The following is a 15149-nucleotide window of genomic DNA, read 5'->3' on the forward strand; positions in this document are numbered from 1 at the left end:
TCACTGCGCCAGACCTCTGGCTCCTGGAACTCTCCGCGTGGTCTCATCCATTCGGCCTGAACACGCCGCGTGGCTGCGCCGCCCTCACCTGTGACGTGAACATTCCACGTGATGCACCCGGTCCGCATTATACATGCCGTGCATTGCACCCCATGCATCTATACCACAGCATATCACGGCGTGTGCACATGAAGACTGCTCTCATCTGATTTGGACGTTGGCGTTTGTTTATGTTGTCCTTTGTTTCATTCGGATTTTATGTAATGTTTTTAAAGTTCAGGTCTTTCTAGTGATGCGGGAGTCTTCGTGGCCAAGCAAGCCGCTCCGGCTGTGACAGCGAGCCGAGAGCAGTGGCCGCACGCGTGTTTGTCCATAGCAGCATACAATACAACACGCATGCTACAACAATATAATATAGAATAACCACATGTATAACACATTATACAACATATCATACAATACAACACGCATACTACAACAATATAACATAGAATAACCACATGTATAACACATTATACAACACATCATACAACACGCATACTACAATAATATAACATAGAATAACTACATATATAACACATTATACAACATATCATACAACACGCATACTACAATAATATAACATAGAATAACCACATGTATAGCACATTATACAACATATCATACAATACCACGCATAGTACAATAATATAACATAGAATAACCACATGTATAGCACATTATACAACATATCATACAACACGCATAGTACAACACGTATTGCACGCTGTGCTACGTACTGTGTATGTGATGTTGTGCACGTTGTTATGATATCTGTGATGTATTATAACAATCATTGTAATTATTCTTCTTGGCTTCTGTGGGCTATGTGTCACGACCGGATGGAGTGGTGGCGCTGCGCTTCTCGCATTGCGCCTGAGAACCCCCGCGGTCTGGGTTTGATTCCCGGCCACGGCTAACGTCAGTGGCGAGTGATATCTGAACCGATCTTGACCTTCAACTCCCCCGGCGTGACTAAAGATCAAATGAGCCGTGGGCTATACCCATCACTGCTGTACGTGAGACGTTGTATTCTTCACTCCGATGTCTATCATTGCACGCGATGTGGAGCGGCCTTCATCCAGCAGTGCACGAATAGTTGTACAATATCATCTTTGTGTAGTATATTACATTGTATTACGTCTGACGTGGTGTAATGTGTGATGTGGGGAGTGGTGGTGTAGCGGTCAGCGCGCTGCGCTACGAATCCGGCGGCCTGGGTTCGATTCCAGCTCACGGCCAACACCGGTGACGATCATTTGAACTGGTCCTGGACCTCCTCCCCTAGGTAGACTCAGCCTCAAATGAGTACCTGGTGCGGTGTGCAAACATCGCCACTGGGGAGACAAAGGCGGCCGGGCGTGGTGCAGGCCACCCCCCCCCCTCGTGTACCGTTCCGGCCTTCATAGGTGCTCGCACACAGCACTTGCCCCAACAGTCTGTTACAGGCTATACGGGGCATAATTGTCTTTGAGTCACGTGCTGTGTATTGTTACAAGACGTAGTGTTGTACGTGAGGCAGTGTTGGGACGCGATGTAGTGAATGTGATGTATCAGGCGCTGTATATCCACGTCGGGTGTTCTAGTTCGTATTTGATTTGGGCCACGGAGTCAATGGCTGCGACGCAAATCTCCTGCTCTGAAAAACGAATATTCAATCAATTCTAGCCCCTTACCTCAAGAACCACCATAGATTCCTCTAACCCTATTCATACATCTAACCATATCCCTAACACCAACGCTATCTCCCCCACACACACACGTATATACAAACACGCATATACACACACGAATGTAAACCCACATATATGCAGGTCCAGGCACAATTGCATAAACACACACAAACAAAGATCCCCCGTATAGCCTTAACGAACTGTTGGGGCAAGTGCTGTTAGCGAGCATCTTTGAAGGCCGGCACGGCAAACGAGGGGGTGGGTGGCCTGCACCACGCCCGACCGCCTTTGTCTCCCCTGTGGCGATGTTTACACACCGCACCAGGTACTCATTTGAGGCTGAGTCAACCTAGGGGAGGCCCTGGACCGCTTCACAGGTGTTGACCGTGAGCGGAAATCGAACTCGGGTTTGCCAGGTTGGTAGCGCAGCGCGCTAACCGCTCCACCACCGCTCTCCCTGGTTCCAGCGGGCACACACGAAGACAAAGATCCCCCGTGTAACTGTTGCGGCAAGTGATGTTAGCGAGCACCTATTGAGCCCGGCACGGCACACGAGGCTGTGACTACGCGGCGCCTGCTACAGGGGACCGAACTGGGCACTAGGAATCCGAGGAGTATTTGGTCACTCTGCAAGAAGCGAACACAGATTTATTTAACATCTACTTACTCATTTATCTGTACAGAATAGCCACGTTGAGCCTTATAACAAATTTTCAGGAGGCTCCTGCTGCTACGTTGTATTTTAATTGTATTCAGAAGTTTCCCGCCAATTAGTGCAGAGTTGTGTTTATAATTACAAGTGGGAAGCAAGTCGGCGCACCTGTAGAAAACCCCCCACGCCTTGCGCGAGGGAGCAACGCTCTGTCGCCGGACAGATGGAAACAGATGGCGATGAGTCCACTTGCTCCTCTGCCTTCTTGAGGGCGAGCCAGGGCATGGCACCTCGTCGACGCCCTCCCACGGGAAGGAAGCTTCACAACAACGTCTGTGTGTGTGTGCCGTGATGTCTGTGTGTGTGCTGTGATGTCTGTGTGTGTGTGCCGTGATGTCTGTGTGTGTGCCGTGATGTCTGTGTGTGTGTGCCGTGATGTCTATGTGTGTGTGCTGTGATGTCTGTGTGTGTGTCGTGATGTCTGTGTGTGTCGTGATGTCTGTGTGTGTGTGCCGTGATGTCTGTGTGTGTGTGTGCTGTGATGTCTGTGTGTGTGTGCCGTGATGTCTGTGTGTGTGTGCCGTGATGTCTGTGTGTGTGCTGTGATGTCTGTGTGTGTGTGTGCTGTGATGTCTGTGTGTGTGTGCCGTGATGTCTGTGTGTGTGTGCCGTGATGTCTATGTGTGTGTGCTGTGTGTGCCGTGATGTCTGTGTGTGTGTGCCGTGATGTCTATGTGTGTGTGCTGTGATGTCTGTGTGTGTGTCGTGATGTCTGTGTGTGTCGTGATGTCTGTGTGTGTGTGCCGTGATGTCTGTGTGTGTGTGTGCTGTGATGTCTGTGTGTGTGTGCCGTGATGTCTGTGTGTGTGTGCCGTGATGTCTGTGTGTGTGTGCTGTGATGTCTGTGTGTGTGTGCCGTGATGTCTGTGTGTGTGTGCTGCGATGTCTGTGTGTGTCGTGATGTCTCTGTGTGTGTGCTGTGATGTCTGTGTGTGTGTGTGCCGTGATGTCTGTGTGTGTGTGTCGTGATGTCTGTGTGTGTGTGTCGTGATGCCTGTGTGTGTCGTGATGTCTGTGTGTGTGTGCTGTGATGTCTGTGTGTGTGTGCTGTGATGTCTGTGTGTGTGTGTGTCGTGATGTCTGTGTGTGTGTCGTGATGTCTGTGTGTGTGCTGTGATGTCTGTGTGTGTGTGCTGTGATGTCTGTGTGTGTGCCATGATGTCTGTGTGTGTGCTGTGATGTCTGTGTGTATGTGCTGTGATGTCTGTGTGTGTGTGCCGTGATGTCTGTGTGTGTGTGCCGTGATGTCTATGTGTGTGTGCTGTGATATCTGTGTGTGTGTCGTGATGTCTGTGTGTGTGCTGTGATGTCTTGTGTGTGTGCTGTGATGTCTGTGTGTGTGTGCTGTGATGTCTGTGTGTGTGTGCTGTGATGTCTGTGTGTGTGTCGTGATGTCTGTGTGTGTGTACTGTGATGTCTGTGTGTGTGTGCTGTGATGTCTATGTGTGTGTGCTGTGATGTCTGTGTGTGTGTTGTGATGTCTGAGTGTGTGTGCTGTGATGTCTGTGTGTGTGTGCTGTGATGTCTGTGTGTGTGCTGTGATGTCTGTGTGTGTGCTGTGATGTCTGTGTGTTTGTGTCGTGATGTCTGTGTGTGTGTGCTGTGATGTCTGTGTGTGTGTGCCGTGATGTCTGTGTGTGTGTGTCGCGATGTCTGTGTGTGTGTGTGCTGTGATGTCTGTGTGTGTGTGTCGTGATGTCTGTGTGTGTGTGCCGTGATGTCTGTGTGTGTGTGCCGTGATGTCTGTGTGTGTGCTGTGATGTCTGTGTGTGTGTGCTGTGATGTCTGTGTGTGTGTGCTGTGATGTCTGTGTGTGTGTGCTGTGATGTCTGTGTGTGTGTGCCGTGATGTCTGTGTGTGTGTGTGCTGTGATGTCTGTGTGTGTGTGTGCTGTGATGTCTGTGTGTGTGTGCCGTGATGTCTGTGCTGTGATGTCTGTGTGTGTTTGCTGTGATGTCTGTGTGTGTGTGCTGTGATGTCTGTGTGTGTGCCGTGATGTCTGTGTGTGTGTGCCGTGATGTCTGTGTGTGTGTCGTGATGTCTGTGTGCTGTGATGTCTGTGTGTGTGTTTTGTGATGTCTGTGTGTGTGTGATGTGATGTCTGTGTGTGTGTGCTGTGATGTCTGTGTGTGTGCTGTGATGTCTGTGTGTGTGTGTCGTGATGTCTGTGTATGTGCTGTGATATCTGTGTGTGTGCTGTGATGTCTGTGTGTATGTCGTGATGTCTATGTGTGTGTGCCGTGATGTCTGTGTGTGTGCCGTGATGTCTGTGTGTGTGTGATGTGATGTCTGTATGTGTGTGCCGTGATGTCTGTGTGTGTGTGCCGTGATGTCTCTGTGTGTGTGCTGTGATGTCTGTGTGTGTGTCGTGATGTCTGTGTGTGTGTGCTGTGATGTCTGTGTGTGTGTCGTGATGTCTGTGTGTGTGTGCTGTGATGTCTGTGTGTGTGTGCCGTGATGTCTGTGTGTGTGTGCCGTGATGTCTGTGTGTGTGTGCTGTGATGTCTGTGTGTGTGTCGTGATGTCTGTGTGTGTGTGCTGTGATGTCTGTGTGTGTGTTCTGTGATGTCTGTGTGTGTGCCGTGATGTCTGTGTGTGTGTCGTGATGTCTGTGTGTGTGTGCTGTGATGTCTGTGTGTGTGTGCTGTGATGTCTGTGTGTGTGTGCTGTGATGTCTGTGTGTGTGTGTCGTGATGTCTGTGTGTGTGCTGTGATGTCTGTGTGTGTGTGCTGTGATGTCTGTGTGTGTGTGTGTCGTGATGTCTGTGTGTGTGTGCTGTGATGTCTGTGTGTGCTGTGATGTCTGTGTGTGTGTGCCGTGATGTCTGTGTGTGTGCCGTGATGTCTGTGTGTGTGTGCTGTGATGTCTGTGTGTGTGTCGTGATGTCTGTGTGTGTGTGTCGTGATGTCTGTGTGTGTGTGCTGTGATGTCTGTGTGTGTGCTGTGATGTCTGTGTGTGTGTGCCGTGATGTCTGTGTGTGTGTGCCGTGATATCTGTGTGTGTGTGCTGTGATGTCTGTGTGTGTGTCGTGATGTCTGTGTGTGTGTGCCGTGATGTCTGTGTGTGTGTGCTGTGATGTCTGTGTGTGTGTGCTGTGATGTCTGTGTGTGTGTGCCGTGATGTCTGTGTGTGTGTGTCGTGATGTCTGTGTGTGTGTGCTGTGATGTCTGTGTGTGTGTGCTGTGATGTCTGTGTGTGCTGTGATGTCTGTGTGTGTGCTGTGATGTCTGTGTGTGTGCTGTGATGTCTGTGTGTGTGCTGTGATGTCTGTGTGTGTGTGTCGTGATGTCTGTGTGTGTGTGCTGTGATGTCTGTGTGTGTGTGCCGTGATGTCTGTGTGTGTGTGTCGTGATGTCTGTGTGTGTGTGCTGTGATGTCTATGTGTGTGTGTCGTGATATCTGTGTGTGTGTGTCGTGATGTCTGTGTTTGTGCTGTGATGTCTGTGTGTGTGTGTCGTGATGTCTGTGTGGGTGCTGTGATGTCTGTGTGTGTGTGCTGTGATGTCTGTGTGTGTGTGTCGTGATGTCTGTGTGTGTGTGCTGTGATGTCTGTGTGTGTGCCGTGATGTCTGTGTGTGTGTGCCGTGATGTCTGTGTGTGTGTCGTGATGTATGTGTGTGTGTGCCGTGATGTCTGTGTGTGTGCCGTGATGTCTGTGTGTGTGTGATGTGATGTCTGTGTGTGTGTGCTGTGATGTCTGTGTGTGTGTGCTGTGATGTCTGTGTGTGTGTGTCGTGATGTCTGTGTATGTGCTGTGATATCTGTGTGTGTGTGCTGTGATGTCTTTGTGTGTATGTCGTGATGTCTATGTGTGTGTGCTGTGATGTCTGTGTGTGTGCTGTGATGTCTGTGTGTGTGTGCCGTGATGTCTGTAGTGTGTGTGCCGTGATGTCTGTGTGTGTGTGCCGTGATGTCTCTGTGTGTGTGCTGTGATGTCTGTGTGTGTGTCGTGATGTCTGTGTGTGTGTGCTGTGATGTCTGTGTGTGTGTCGTGATGTCTGTGTGTGTGTGCTGTGATGTCTGTGTGTGTGTGTCGTGATGTCTGTGTGTGTGTGCTGTGATGTCTGTGTGTGTGTGCCGTGATGTCTGTGTGTGTGTGCCGTGATGTCTGTGTGTGTGTGCTGTGATGTCTGTGTGTGTGTGCTGTGATCTCTGTGTGTGTGTGCTGTGATGTCTGTGTGTGTGTTCTGTGATGTCTGTGTGTGTGCCGTGATGTCTGTGTGTGTGTCGTGATGTCTGTGTGTGTGTGCTGTGATGTCTGTGTGTGTGTGCTGTGATGTCTGTGTGTGTGTCGTGATGTCTGTGTGTGTGTGCTGTGATGTCTGTGTGTGTGCCGTGATGTCTGTGTGTGTGTGTCGTGATGTCTGTGTGTGTGTGCTGTGATGTCTGTGTGTGTGTGTCGTGATGTCTGTGTGTGTGTGTCGTGATGTCTGTGTGTGTGCCGTGATGTCTGTGTGTGTGTGCTGTGATGTCTGTGTGTGCTGTGATGTCTGTGTGTGTGCTGTGATGTCTGTGTGTGTGCTGTGATGTCTGTTTGTGTGTGTCGTGATGTCTCTGTGTGTGTGCTGTGATGTCTGTGTGTGTGTGCCGTGATGTCTGTGTGTGTGTGTCGTGATGTCTGTGTGTGTGTGCTGTGATGTCTGTGTGTGTGTGTCGTGATATCTGTGTGTGTGTGTCGTGATGTCTGTGTGTGTGCTGTGATGTCTGTGTGTGTGTGTCGTGATGTCTGTGTGTGTCGTGATGTCTGTGTGGGTGCTGTGATGTCTGTGTGTGTGTGCTGTGATGTCTGTGTGTGTGTGTCGTGATGTCTGTGTGTGTGTGCTGTGATGTCTGTGTGGGTGCTGTGATGTCTGTGTGTGTGTGCTGTGATGTCTGTGTGTGTGTGTCGTGATGTCTGTGTGTGTGTGCTGTGATGTCTGTGTGTGTGCCGTGATGTCTGTGTGTGTGTGCCGTGATGTCTGTGTGTGTGTCGTGATGTATGTGTGTGTGTGCCGTGATGTCTGTGTGTGTGTGCCGTGATGTCTGTGTGTGTGTGATGTGATGTCTGTGTGTGTGTGCTGTGATGTCTGTGTGTGTGTGCTGTGATGTCTGTGTGTGTGTGTCGTGATGTCTGTGTATGTGCTGTGATATCTGTGTGTGTGTGCCGTGATGTCTGTATGTGTGTGCCGTGATGTCTGTGTGTGTGTGCCGTGATGTCTCTGTGTGTGTGCTGTGATGTCTGTGTGTGTGTCGTGATGTCTGTGTGTGTGTGCTGTGATGTCTGTGTGTGTGTCGTGATGTATGTGTGTGTGTGCTGTGATGTCTGTGTCTGTGTGCCGTGATGTCTGTGTGTGTGTGCTGTGATGTCTGTGTGTGTGTGCTGTGATCTCTGTGTGTGTGTGCTGTGATGTCTGTGTGTGTGTTCTGTGATGTCTGTGTGTGTGCCGTGATGTCTGTGTGTGTGTCGTGATGTCTGTGTGGGTGCTGTGATGTCTGTGTGTGTGTGCTGTGATGTCTGTGTGTGTGTGCTGTGATGTCTGTGTGTGTGTGCTGTGATGTCTGTCTGTGTGCCGTGATGTCTGTGTGTGTGTGTCGTGATGTCTGTGTGTGTGTGCTGTGATGTCTGTGTGTGTGTGTGTCGTGATGTCTGTGTGTGTGTGTCGTGATGTCTGTGTGTGTGCCGTGATGTCTGTGTGTGTGTGTCGTGATGTCTGTGTGTCGTGATGTCTGTGTGTGTGTGTCGTGATGTCTGTGTGTGTCGTGATGTATGTGTGTGTGTGTCGTGATGTCTGTGTGTGTGTGTCGTGATGCCTGTGTGTGTCGTGATGTCTGTGTGTCTGTGCTGTGATGTCTGTGTGTGTGTGCTGTGATGTCTGTGTGTGTGTGCTGTGATGTCTGTGTGTGTGTGCTGTGATGTCTGTGTGTGTGTGCTGTGATGTCTGTGTGTGTGTGCTGTGATGTCTGTGTGTGTGTGCTGTGATGTCTGTGTGTGTGTGCTGTGATGTCTGTGTGTGTGTGCTGTGATGTCTGTGTGTGTGTGCTGTGATGTCTGTGTGTGTGTTATGTGATGTCTGTGTGTGTGTGCTGTGATGTCTGTGTGTGTGCTGTGATGTCTGTGTGTGTGCTGTGATGTCTGTGTGTGTGCTGTGATGTCTGTGTGTGTGCTGTGATGTCTGTGTGTGTGCTGTGATGTCTGTGTGTGTGTGCTGTGATGTCTGTGTGTGTGTGCTGTGATGTCTGTGTGTGTGTGCTGTGATGTCTGTGTGTGTGTGATGTGATGTCTGTGTGTGTGCTGTGATGTCTGTGTGTGTGTGCTGTGATGTCTGTGTGTGTGTGCTGTGATGTCTGTGTGTGTGCTGTGATGTATGTGTGTGCTGTGATGTCTGTGTGTGTGCTGTGATGTCTGTGTGTGTGCTGTGATGTCTGTGTGTGTGCTGTGATGTCTGTGTGTGTGTGCTGTGATGTCTGTGTGTGTGTCGTGATGTCTGTGTGTGTGTCGTGATCCACCAACCCTCGCTGCTGCGCTCCACAAAGGTGCTGGAATACAAGAGGCCACGTGCACAACCACCAAAGAGAAAGATCCCCCCCATGTTACCTTAACAGACTGTTGGGGGAAGTGCTATTAGCGAGAAGCTTTGAAGGCCGGCACGGTACACGAGGCGGTGGGTGGCCAACACCACGCCCGGCCGCCTTTGTCTCCCCAGTGGCGATGTTTACACATCGCACCAGGTACTCATTTGAGGCTGATTCGACCTAAGGGAGGCCCATTACCGTTTAAAATAATCGTCAATGGTGTTGGCCGTGAGCGGGAGTCAAACCTGGGTCGCCAGGTTGCAAGTGCAGCGTAGCGCTGACCGCGACTCTACCGCTCCCCACAACCACCGCCAGCCGCCACCCCCACTCACGGCAACTGCAGTCCAGTCGATCGCTGTCAGCTACTTGGGCAGCAGTGCGATCATTGCGTGCAGTGGTTATGAAGATACAGTATTGTAGGTGTTGTTTTTTTCTCAATGAATAACCAAGTGATAGTCCCTTACGACCGAACGTCTAATTCCCAAAGGGGTTTTGCTGGATCAAACCAGGACAGGTCACGGTTATTAATTACAGCGCCTGCGAAAACGAACAGCGAATTAAGTGGAAGAAGTGGACAACCCCAATGTCCATTGCTCGCGCGAATACAACATTCGATTCAAATAGAGTAGTGCACCGTACGACACGAAGTGAACTAAACACGTCCATTAATGTAGTGATTAATTTATGCATTATCGATGCTAAAGTGAAAGAGTTCAACAGCGCCCACCAAGTGCACGCGTGGAGGAGTCGGGGCCGCGCCTCCACGGCAGCGTGGACGTGGGGAGCCGCCTCGACTCCGGCGTCAGCAGACGAGGTGGCGTCGGGGTGACGTGGAGGTGATGGCATGATGATGATGATGTGTGATGATGATGATGTGTGATGATGATGATGTGTGATGATGATGATGTGTGATGAGGTGCACGCTCAAATCCCCAATATCGGCCGCACCTTCCCTCTAGCCTGACCCCCCCCCCCCAAACCCACCACCACCATCACCACGATCCAGCATCTCTCGCCAGCCCCAGCTGCACGCCTCTCGGCTCATGCATATTTAATTTGCTTCTTCGCAGGTTTTATTGCGTCTGCGGAACCGCCTGGCAGAGGAGGAAGGTGGGGGCGGAAGGGGGGAGAGGGTGAAAGGGGGAGGGGAGGCGGGGGAGCGAAAGGGGGGGGGGGAGTTGCGGGGGGGTAATGCCGCTAATTCCGCCAGAATTTGGCTGCCGTAGAGAAGGAAAGCGGTCGAGAGAGCCGCGCGCGGGAGCGGGGCGAGCCGAGGGGTCACGGCCGAGGGGTCACGGCCGAGGGGTCACGGCCGAGGGGTCACGGCCGAGCGTGACCTCCGAGCACGAGGCGGGCCGCGAGGGGGGCGATGCGCGTGACAGTCGAGAGGCGTCACGGCGACGACATCGGCCCGGGCTTCTCCCATGTCTGCCCCGAGAACGGATCGTCGCCCGAAACGTCGCGTTCGGCAATCGATATAGTCACTCGCGTCGTTGTGGAGAGCGGAGATAACACAATAACACGCACACAACGTCTCTCCTCCACCTTCTTTGTTCTCTGCACTCAAACGATTTTTTTACACATCCCATCAGCCGCGCGCACGGCCTTCTGGGAAGCGCACACAATTTCAGCAGCACGGGTCCAGTCCAAGCAAAGCTCGGGTTGCGGTTTCCACGTTCGGCGTCTCATCAGCAGAGTCCGGGTTCGCTTGAAAGCAACGCTTTTGTGAACCATGCCGATCTGCAACCAGTTGAGCGATCGGATGCCTTCCGACAGCTGCCATCAACTCCCGGGGAGTGCGCTCACGGAGAGAGAGGGGAGAGAGAGCAGTGCGGGACGAGCGAAGGGCTTGTTGTTGTTGCTGTTGTTGTTGATGTTGTTGTTGCTGTTGTTGTTGATGTTGTTGTTGATGTTGTTGTTGATGTTATCTCGATGGAGTGTTTTAGCATCGCGGTTGAGAGAGCTCACACACCGCACACGCAGCGCGGGGAGGGGTGGGGTGTGTACACTGAGGGGAGGGTGGATTAATCGCCTAGGAGAGGACGCCGGGGGGGGGTGGGGGTTTGGGCTGCGCAGGAGAGGGGAGCGCAGGAGAGGGGAGCGCAGGAGAGGGGAGAAGCGGCAAGTCCAGCAGGGGTCGAGCCGTGGAGACAGGGAGAAGGAGACGTCGAGAGGGGAGAAGAGAGATGGAACGAGACGGGGAGAGAAAGGCGGCGAGAGAGCGATGAGGAGAGACGCGGGGAGAGAGAGAGCGAGATGAGAAAGGGTTACAGGAAGATGGGGAGAGAGAGGGGATGAGCGTGATCGGGAGAAGTGGGGAGACAACGGTGGGGGGAGAGACAAATGGGTAGAGGGAGGAGGAGAGAGAGAGAGCGTGTGAAAGAGAGATGAGGAGAGTGCTGAAGAGAAATGGGAGAAGAGAGATGGAGAGGGTCGCATTCAGTCGGAGGCGCACGGGGGAGGGGCTAGAGGGAGTGGGGATAGAAGGGGGGGGGGCACGGGGGGAGTCCCCCCTTGCCGGGGCTTCACCTGCACGGAGCCCGGCGACTCGACCGTACGAGGAGGTGTGCGGCTCACCTCTTCATCTCGCGGTCAGGGGCGCGTTACCGCGACGGGTCTCGGTGACAAATTAAAGCCATTTACGGGAAATCGAAAAATTATTCAATGAAATTCATTTGCCGATTTTATTGAAATTCAATCCACTTTTTCATTAGCGAGATCAAGGCGCCACCAATCAATGCCGCGCTCCCGGCCCCCGAATCCCGCGTGGGGCGGGCGCGCGGTGCCGCGAGTCGGGGCCACGGCGCGGGGCTTACATCGTCTGCGCCGCGCGCGTGTCCGTGCGCGCGTGTCCGTGCGCGCGTGCCCGTGCGGAGCGCGTCCGTCCTCTGCGCGCTGTCGACACGGCCCAAATGTGTTTTTAATGCGCTTACCACTGTCATGGTGCCTCGCACGGGCCGCGTGCCACCCGCATCTCTGCCATTAACCGATTACACAGCGCCAGGTAATTAATCACCGCGCGTAATTATATACATTACGAGGGGAAATGAAAGATTTGCATGGATAATCCCACGTGATGTGAGGGTCAGCGTTACCATGAGAATAACGCGAGTGAAGTGTGTGTGTATATGTAGTCTATAGTAATGTGGGGAGCGATAGTGTGGTGGTTAGCGCACTACGCTACGAATTCGACCGACGGCAATGGTGAATGTTTAAAACCTCCCTGAGCCTTCTCGAGGTGGAGATACAAAGGCGGCCAGGCGTGGCGTTTGGCCACTCGCCCCCTTGCCCCAAAAGTCTGCGTAGGCTACACGGGGGAATTGTTGTTGTATATATGTGTACAGTAGTGTGCGTGAGTGCGTGTAATGGTTTGTATATGCGCTGTGTATGCAGTGGTGTGCACTCAGCTGTCTCCTGGCGCTAAAGCCGCTCTTCGTCTCCATCCACGACCCCCGCCCCCCCCCCCCCCCCACGTGTCATCTCGCCACAGGAGGGGTGCGGGGTGGGTGGGTGGCCTCATATCTTGCGCCGATTTGCCTGTGGGGCCATCATTGAGTAGGTCCGCAAAACTCTGTCAAAACTTGACCCCTCCCCCCCTCCCTGAACGCACGCGGACTTTTTACACCGCCCCCCCCCCCACCTGCGCACGTTCACTTGTCGCACCCCCCCCTTCGGATCCTATAGAACGGCCGATATTTAATCCACGCAGAAACGATCAAGGATTAATAATATTAACGTGTGTAAGCAAACGGATAATCCCCCGCCGGACTAACTAATTTGAATTTGAAGGCCAATGTCGACAAATTATTATCGAGGCTTCACCGCCCCCCCCCCCCCCAGTTTCCTAACTCGTCAGTAGACCCCCCATACGCAAGCGAACGCATTTGGGTGACCCCCCCCCCCCTCGCCCCTCCATGTGTACGTACTAAATGGATGGCCCCTGACCGGGTTCGCTTCACAATATCAATCATCAATCGCACTTTATTTCTATCGCACTATTCGTGCAGCAGAATGCAATACGTCGTGCTTTACAGGCATGAACGATCAAAGTGACATTGTAGGCAAAATAACATCACGTTGTAACAAATTTCGAGCAAAGACATGATAAAAAGAACATCTTAAGAAAATTGCAATTAAAATAAAGTTTCAAAAAGTAAGTCTTTAGGGTGCGGGCGAGGGGGGGTGTGGGCACCTTCCTAGTCGCTGCTCGTTGTGCTCGGACCCCGCAGAACCCGCGGCGCCACGCGGCGTCCGGGGGCCACCGACGCCGCCCTCGGAGCCGCGGCGACTCTTGCCCCCGCGGTGTTCACGCGCGCTGCTCGTTTACTCGCTCGCGTAACATCTCAAAACGCGTCGTCTGGCCGCCCCACCGAGCAGCTGGCACCGCGGAGACGAGACGGAGCGGGCTCATTAAGCCGCGCGTCGTCGCTACGGCGGCGAAGAGAATCAAACGCAATTCACAGAAAGCGACACTTCAAAAGCGACGTCGGATTCAGGCATCTCCTCTCACGGAGTCTCCCTCCCTCCCTCCACTCTCCTCCTGGCATCTCACTCTGAGGCCCAAGGGATACTTGTGATGTCCCGGGGGGGTCACGAGAGGCCAGGGATTTGAAGGCGGCTCGGAGGGGGGGGGGGGCGTTGTGTCCACGCTGCGTGGGGAAGCCGCTGTCAATAAACAACAGACAACGACCTCCTACTCCTCCTCGTCGACGCCGCCACTTGCTGCAGGCACCCACGCCGGGTCATCGTTACGCGATAAATGGCAAGGAACGTCGCGGCCCTGAGGAGGTTGCGCAACCCCCCCACACGCGCACCAGGAGGGCGCTGGGGGACAACCTCCGAGTGCCTCAACGGGAGCGGCGCCGCCCTGGGAAGGGGCGGGAGGAGGAGGAGGGGGGAGGAGGGAGGAAGAGGAGGAGGAGGGGGGAGGAGGGAGGAAGAGGGGGTGGAGAGGGGGAGGGAGGAGGAGGGGGAGGAGAGGGGGAGGGTGGAAGGAGGGGGAGGAGAGGGGGAGGGTGGAAGGAGGGGCAGGGGTGGAGTGGGGAGAAGGTCGCAGGGGCCGCAGAGACACGCGGAGTTTATCTCAAGACGACGTCTTCCTCCGCGTGGTGGCTGCCTCCTCATCGCAAGGGTACCCACAGGGGCCTATGACGCAGAGCGGCCAGCAACTAAAAGCACTACCGAAAGTGGGGATACTAATTATAATAATACTTAACGGGTGTCTTGACTTGCTCAGGAAACTTTGGGAAAGTGTGTGATGGGAGATGAAGAGAGAGAATACCAGAGTCGAGGAGCGCGGGGAAAGGAGGACGGGGAACCGACTGGGCCCGCGGTGTGAAGTTGGAACCCGTCAAAGGTGCGATAGGCGCCTTGAGACGTTAGTGGAAGGCGCTTTACAAATAGATGTACATTATTATTATAGATCTGTCGATCTGGTATAAGGAGGCTAACATGGGCGGGAGTATTGAGGCGTCAAGCTCACGGGAGAGCAAAACGACGATAGCGGTGGCCACTCACGCGTGACGAGGGAGCGAGTGGCCCTCTGGGGCTTGACTGGCGCGAGGTTCCCGTGAGCGCCGGACCATCGAGTGGACGTGCGCTGCGCTCTGCAGCGAATGTCCACTCGAGTCGGCTCCACGTGCGAGCCGGGGCTGCCAACTCCCAGCACCAGCTGCGAGGTACCGCCCCACGCTCTCACTACTGCCGCTGGCATTGATCGCATGGACTCCGGGCGGAGGTGACCTCGAGTCTCCACGTGGCGCCGTTTGGAACGTTTCCATGGGAGCCGGTGGGGCATGGGTGGGTGGTGGGGGGGGATGAGCCTCGATCGGGCATCGCGGCGCCTTGCAAGCGGAGATCGCTCACCGCTCGGGAAGAGGAGGGGGGGTCCGGATAGTCCGTGGCATTCCTAGAAATGCGCTCAATTTAGAGATCCGCCGGAGGTCTGGGGGGCGCGCCACCGATGGTTGCCGCAGTTGGAGGGAGCTGAAGGAGCTGGGAACGCGGAGCTGCGAGAGTCCTCGCGGGGAGCGCTCGCGGCAGTGACGGAGCGCCTCCGTGCGAGGGGAGGCGCCGCGCCGACTCTCCCCTCCCCCACAGCCAACCCATTATGGCCCCATTAAGAGCCTCGCGGGCAGGGAGACAAACGCGTAATTAAGGGTTTGGGCCGTA

This window comes from Lethenteron reissneri, chromosome 9 (genome assembly GCF_015708825.2).
Source record: "Lethenteron reissneri isolate LAM-NWPU_2019-01 chromosome 9, ASM1570882v1, whole genome shotgun sequence".
Lineage (NCBI taxonomy): Eukaryota > Metazoa > Chordata > Hyperoartia > Petromyzontiformes > Petromyzontidae > Lethenteron > Lethenteron reissneri.